The sequence below is a fragment of the Loxodonta africana genome, chromosome 3 (assembly GCF_030014295.1).
Source record: "Loxodonta africana isolate mLoxAfr1 chromosome 3, mLoxAfr1.hap2, whole genome shotgun sequence".
NCBI lineage: Eukaryota > Metazoa > Chordata > Mammalia > Proboscidea > Elephantidae > Loxodonta > Loxodonta africana.
Genome location: NC_087344.1, coordinates 26,538,680 through 26,546,501, shown reverse-complemented (window position 1 = coordinate 26,546,501; position 7,822 = coordinate 26,538,680).

The following is a 7,822-nucleotide window of genomic DNA, read 5'->3' as shown; positions in this document are numbered from 1 at the left end:
TAGCCTACATTATGCCAGTTGAGCTAGATGTCCCCCAAGACCATGGTCCCCAGACCTCAGACTGGTAGCTCTGTCTCTCAGGGCTTTTGAATGTGTTTGTGATCCAGGCACTTCCGACCTTCCAGTGGACTGGAGGCAAAGGTCACTCCAGCAGCCCAGCCAGCCCTTCGAAAGCACAGGGTTGGCCTCCACTCCTACCCTTCTAGTCTGGTTTTTAAGAAGTATAAATCAGAGAAGGCTGACACAAAGATCATATATTGTATGACCCCACTTATATGAAATGTCCAGAACAGGCAAATACCTAGAGAGAGAAAGCAGATTCATGGTTGTCAGAGGCTGGGGTAAAGGGAATGGGGAGCGACAGCTAAGGGGTATGGAGTTTCCATTTAGTGTGATGAAAATGTTCTGAAACTAGATAGAGGTGTTGTCTTAAGGCAATCTCTTTTGAGACATAAAAGACAGAAGTGAGCAGAGAGACAGCGGGACCTTACACTACCAAGAAAAAAAGCACTGGGAGCATAACATGTCCTTTGGATCTGGGGTCCCTGCCCTGAGAATCTCCTCAATCAGGGGGAGATTAATGACAAGGACTTTCCTCCAGGGCTGACAGAGAAAGACTTCCCCTGGAGCTGAGGTCCTGAATTTGGGCTTGTAGCTTACTAGACTGTGAGAGAATAAAACTCTCTTTGTTAAAGCTGTCCACATGTGGTATTTCTGTTATAGCAGTACTAGATAACTAAAACAGGTGGCATCAAGATTTCAACCCAGAAAGGGAAACCTAAGAGTTCACACTATCAAATACTCTGTTCCATTGTCTTTGAACGCACCTCTCCTGCACATGACATTGGTGCTGTCATGGGGAGGAAGACTCACTCCACAAGGCTCCCTTCATGTCTTTGTTTCTCAATGTAGATGAAAGGATTCCTCATGGGAACGACCACGGTGTACAGGATGGAAGCGAATGCCCTTGCCCAAGAGGCATATATAGATGTAGAACTGAGATAGACACAGAGGCAGGTTCCATAGAAAAAGGAGACAACTGAGAGGTGAGACCCGCAGGTGGAAAATGCTTTATACTTCCTGTTATGGATTGTTTGTATCTCCTCAAAATAATGTGTTATAAATCCTAATCCCTATACCTGTGGATATAATCCCATTTGGGAGTGGGTTTTCTTTGTTATGCTAATAAGGCCATATCAGTGTAGGGTGTGTCTTAAGTCAATCTCTTTTGACATATAAAAAGAGCAGATTGAGTAAGCAACTAAGCAAGAAAGCAGAGATGGGGGATGATAGATGCCACACCACGTGAAGGTCACCAATGAACCAAGAAATAGAAGCTGAGAAGAAACAAGGACCTTCCTCTAGAGGCCACAGAAGAAGAATTTCCTGGAGCCAGCTTCCTGAAATCAGACTTCTAGCCTCCTAAACTGTGAGAAAATAAATTTCTGTTTGTTAAAGCCATCCAAATTTTGGTATTTCTGTTGTAGAAACATTTGATAACTAAGATAGAATTTGGTATTGGAGAGTGGGGTGCTGCTCTAACAAATACCTAAAATGTGGAAGTGGTTTTGGAAATGGGTAATTTTTGGAGGCTGGGAGAGTTTTAAGGTGCCTAACAGCAAAAGAAGGAGCCTTGTCTCTTTAGTTTTTTTTTTTTTTTTCCTGTTTGGCAAGCCTATGCTTGATGAGGGCTGGAGTTTGGCAATTCTCCTTCCCTACGTGAAAGTTTAGATGGTGTTTGGTATTTACCCTTCCTCAAGTCTGTTAGACTCTAAAACTGGAATATGGTTAGCTAGGTTAAAACCCACTGCCGTCAAGTCGACTCTGACTCATAGTGACCCTATAGGACAGAGTAGAACTGCCTACAGAGTTTCCAAGGAGCACCTGGCGGATTCAAACTGCCGACCTTTTGGTTAGAAGCCATAGCACTTAACCACTATGCCACCAGGGTTAGGAGGGTGGTAAAACCATTTCCCTTGAGGACAGACTGCTGCTGTCAAGAACAGAGTATTAGTTCCAATTGGTTACTTTTTTCTCCCCTGCTGGAAGTATGAGAGACTTTTGCTTGCAGCTTGGCCATGAAAACCTAGTGGGTCTCCTGGAAGAGAAATTCACCAAAGTGTGAAGGTGCCACAATGTTGGGCCTCCAGAAAATTATATCTCTCAGTGTAGTCCATACTCAATCTCCAGCCATTAGTCAATCACCTTTAAAGTAAGGAGGCCTGATGGTGCAATTTTTACATACTCAGCTGTTAACTGAAAGGTTGGTGGTTCAAACCCACCCAGTGACATGACTCTGTCGGAGAAAAGACCTGGTCATCTGCTTTCATAATGATTGCAGCCTATAGGGCAGTTCTCCTCTGTCACATTGAGTTGCTATGAGTTGGAATCGACTCGTCGGTACCTAACAACATATGATATTAATTCAGGAGGCAGCCACAATGGTGGTGGCATTCTCTGTCCCAGTAAGTGATGGTTCTATGGAGTAGTCCACCTGTACCTTCAGCTTCTGAGGAAGCAGTTTGCTCTATGACCTCCATTCTATGATATATCTACAAAGAGTTGTTGATTTTCAGTATTTTTCCCTTATTGTGAGGGTGTGAGGGATGACATTCAAACTCCTTATATAGTAGGATGGAAACTGGAAAATCCCAACTAGTGTTTTTAAAGCAATTTTATTAAAACTGTAATTAGATTTAAGTACCAGTAAGCCCCAAGAGGTAAAGTACAAAGCATAACCCAGGAGGAGGTATGCTCCACTCCAAAAGAACTGCTGGAGTTTTCTAATATGTACACACAGAAACCTGGGGAATATGTGTGGAATGGCTACTAAGGATGTGGAGTAATGGTGCAAGGAACATCGAGTTAGATCAGTCTGAGCTTATTGATACGGGCCCTCTAAGCACAGATTCTTCATTCATTGTTTCAGCTTGAGAGGTTAGGAAAGGCCGTAATAGTTTATTTGTTTTGTTCACTGAAGTATGGATAATGTGGTGGCCCACAATAAATCAAGTTGAAGTGCCCACCAGTCAGAGTGGGGACATATGGAGGTCACATTCCTGGAGGGGTTGCAGAGATTACTGCCACCACAAATGACTTGAGGGATGCAGGGCTGATGATTCCACCACAGCCCACTCAATGGATCTATTTGGCCTGTGAAAAAACAAGATGGATCTTGGAGAATGACAGTGGATTATTGAAAACTTAACCAGGTGGTGACTTGAATTGCAGCTTCTGTTCCAGATGTGGTTTCATCACTTGAGCAAATTAATACATCTCCTGGTACCTGGTATGCAGCTATTGATCTGACCAATGCCTTTTTCTCCATACCTGTTTCAAAGGACCACCAGAAGCAGTTTGCCTTCAGCTGGCAAGGCCAGCAATACACCTTTACTCTCCTACCTCAGGGGTACATCAACTCTCCAGCCCTATGTCATAATTCAGTCTTCGGGGAACTTGATCCTTTTTCTCTTCCATATCGCACTGGCTCATTACAGTAATGACATTATGCTGATTGGGCCTAGTAAGGAAGAAGTGTCAATGACTATGGACTTACTGGTAAAAACTTTGCGTGCTAGAGGGTGGGAAATTAATGTGACAAAAATTAAGGTGCCTTCCACCTCAGTGAAATTTCTAGGGGTCCGGTGGCGTGGGGCATGTTGAGATACTAATTCTAAAATGAAGGATAAATTATAGCATCTGGCCCCTCTCACAACTAAAAAGGAGGCGTAATGCCTGGTGGGCCTCTTTGGCCTTTGGAGGCAACTTATCCCTCATTTGGGTGTGCTACTCAGGCCTATTTATCAAGTGATTCAAAAAGCTGCTAGTTTTGTGTGGGGCACAGAACAAGAGAAGGCTTTGCAATAGGCTCAGGCTGCCGTGCAAGCCACTGTGCCACTTGCACCATATGATCTGACTGATCCAATGGTACTCGAAGTGGCAGTGGTAGGTAGAGATGCTCTTTGGAGTCTTTGGCAGGCCCCTATTGGTGAATCATAGCATAGACCCTTAGGATTTGGGAGAAAAGTCCTGTCATCTTTTGCAGATAACTGCTCTCCTTTTGATAAACAGCTTTTGTCTAGTTACTGGGCCTTAGTAGAGACTGAACGCTTAAGCATGGGCCGCCAAGTCACCATGTGGCCTGAGCGGCCCATCATGAACTGGGTGTTGTCTGACCCTCAAAGTCATAAATTTGGACATGCATAGCAGCACTCCATCATTAAATGGAAGTGGTATATACGAGATTGGGCCTGAGCAGGACCTGAAGTCACAAATAAGTTGCATGAGGAAGTGGCCCAAATGCCCATGGTCTCTGCTCCTGTCACTTTATCTGCCCTCTCCCAGAGTGCCGCTGTGGCCTCATGGGGAGTTCCTTATGATCCGTTGACTGAGGAAGAGAAAAATTGTGCCAGTTTACAGATTGTTCTGCACGGTATGCAGGCACCACTCGAAAGTGGAGAGCAGTAGCACTGCAGCCCCTTGCTGGGACCTTCATGAAGGGCAGCGCTGAAGGGAAATCCACCCAATCAACAGAACTTCAGATAGCGCACCTGGTCGTACACTTTGCTTGGAAGGAGAAATGGCTACTTGTGCAATTGTATATTGAGTCATGGGCTATGGCCAATGGTTTGGCTGGATGGCCAGGGACTTGGAAGGAACATGATTGGAAAATTGGAGACAATGATTAATGGGGAAGAGGTATGTGGATATACCTCTCTGAACGGGCCAAAGAAGTGAGGATATTTCTGTCTCATGTGAATGCTCACCAAAAGGTGTCCTTGGCAGAGGAGGACTTTAACAATCAAGTGGATAGGATGACATGTTCTGTGGAAACCATTCATCCTCTTCCCCCAGCCACTGCTGACATTGCCCATGAAAAAAGTGGCCATGGTGGCAGAGATGGAGGTTATGCATGGGCTCAGCAACATGGGGTTCCACTCACCAAGACAGACTTGGTTACAGCCACGGCTGAGTGCTCAATCTGCCAGCAGCAGAGACCAACACTGAGTCCTCGATATGGCACCATTGTTAGAGATGATCAAACAGCAAGCTGGTGGTAGGTTGACTACATTGCACCACTTCCATCGTGGGAGGGCAGCGTTCTGTTCTTACTGGAATAGACACTCTGGATACGGAATTGGCTTCCCTGCAGGTAATGCTTCTGAGAAACTACCATCCATGGACTTACAGACTGCCTTATCCACCATCATGGTATCCCACACAGCATTGCCTCAGATCAAGGGACTCACTTCACAGTAAATGAAGTGTGGCAGTGGGGCCACGCTCATGGAATTCACTGGTCTTACCATGTTCCCCATCATCTTGAAGCAGGTGAATTGATAGAATGATAGAATGGCCTTCTAAAGACAAAATTAGAGCATCAGCTAGGTGGCAATATTTTGCAGGGTTGGGAGAATGTTCTTTAGGAGGCTATATATGCTCTAAAGCAGCCTCCAATATATGGTACTGTTTCTTCCATAGCCAGGATACATGGGTCCAGGAATCAAGGGGTGGAAACTGGAGTGGTACCACTCACTATTCTCCCTAGTGACCCCCTTGCAAAATTTTTGTTTCCTGTCCCTGAGACCCTGAGACCCTATAGCCTGTGCATCTAGTGGTCTTAGTTCCAAACGGAGGAGTGTTCCCAGCTGGAGAGATATCACTGATTCCACTGAACTGGAAGTTAAGAATGTCACCTGACCACTTTGGGCTCATTATGCTTCTGGATCAACAGGCAAAGAAGGGCATTACCATATTGGCTGTTGTGATTCATCCTGATTACCAAGAGGATATCGAATTGATATTACATAATGGAGGCAAAGAAGAGTATGTGTGGAATGCAGGAGATCCCTTAGGCTGTCTATTAGTACTACCATGCCTTGTGATTAAAGTTAATGGAAAACTACAGCAAACCAATTCTGACATGACCACTAAGGGCTCAGACCCTTCAGGAATGAAGGTTTGGGTCACCCCACCAGGCAAAGAACCACGACTTGCTGAGGTGCTTACTGAGGGTAAAGGAAATACGGAATGGATGGTGGAAGAAGATAGTTCTAAATACCAGCTATGACCACCTGATCAGCTGGAGAAACGAGGACTGTAATTGTTATGAGTATTTCTTCCTTATATGTCTGCATCAAATATTTGTTTTCTTCGCTTACAAAATATAAGATGTAAACAGGGCTAGTATGGTTTTGGTTGCACGCATGTTAGTTGTATTATGTTAGGCAGAAAAACGACTTTATAATTGTTTTGCCTAACATATACATAACGTACATGTATATGTATATGTATATGTGTATATATATACAGACACACATATACTCATATATACTTCACTGGCTTTGCTTCTCTAGAGAACCCATTCTAAGACAGTAACCTTGGAGTCTCCAGTGACTCCTGTCTATTCTTAACTCTCACATACAGGATGAAGCAAAGTTTTGCCTAGTGAATGAACGTAATGCCTCAAGTCTCCTGCTCCTTCCAATTCCTAAGTCACTGTTGTCTATTTGTATTTCAAATGTCACCTCCTCCCAGCAACACTTTTGATTTTCTGGAAGGAAGGTGAAAACTGCCCCATGGACTCCCATTGTCCTAGCTCTTAGTACCAGGCTGGAAACCCTTATGAATGTCTTAGGAAGGTCAATTAAAAAAGAAAAATATGTAAAAGAATATTAATTTATTCAAGCCATAGCCAAGGGCCCATCTCCACTAAATGCATCATCTTCATGCTGATAAATCACAGGCATGTGAGAGACAGTGGGATGGGGAAGGGGTTCATTCATGTTGCATGCTACTAACTGGTGTCGGGGATGGAAGTCAGCCTATGCACTAACAAAACTTTTGTGTACCCTGTATCCCAGCACTATCAGGACAATGTATCTATCCTCCATTAATAAAATAATGAGAGGTAATGTTGGTAACCACATTCCTATGCCTCCCTATCCCAGGGTCTTATTCATCTAGTGCTGCTATAACAGAAATACCACAAGTGGATGGCTTTAACAAAGAGAAGTTTATTCTCTCACAGTCCAGTAGGCTAGAAGTCCGAATTCAGGGTGCCAGCTCCAGGGAAAGTCTTTCTCTGTCTGTTCTGGAGGAAGGTCCTTGTGATGCTTCAGTCTTCCCTTGGTCTGGGAGCATCTCAGCGCAGGAACCTCAGGTGCAAAGGATGCACTCTGTTCCTGGTGTTGCTTTCTTGGTGGTATGAGGTTCCCAAGTCTCTACTCTCTTCTCTCCTTTATATCGCAAAAGAGATTGGCTTAAGACTATCTAATCTTGTAGATCTCATCAATATAACTGCCACTAATCTATCTCGTTACATCACAGTGATAGGATTGACAACACATAGGGAAATCACATCAGATGACAAAGTGGTAAACAATCATACAATACCGGGAATCATGACCTAACCAAGTTGACAGATATTTTTTGGGAACACAATTCAATCTATGACACTTAGTGTGGTCCATGGACCAGGAGCATCAGCATTCCCCGGGAGTTTATCAGAAATGCTGATTCTGGGACCCCACCCCATACCCACTGAATTGGAATCTGCATTTTAACACGATCCAGAGGTGATTAATTTGCAAAGTAAAGTTTGAGAACCACTGGTGCAACTGAGCAAACAGTAAATAAGGTCAGAATTATTCAGGGGCATGGAGGATAGAAGCAGAATTAGTTTTGGGGGGTGAAAAATTCCCAGGTATTACAGTGATTTGTGACCTTTCGAAGACCAAAAAAGCAAACCAAACTGGTTGCTGGTGAGTTGATTTGGACTCCTGGCGACCCCATGTGTTAAAGAGTAGAACTGAGCTTCACA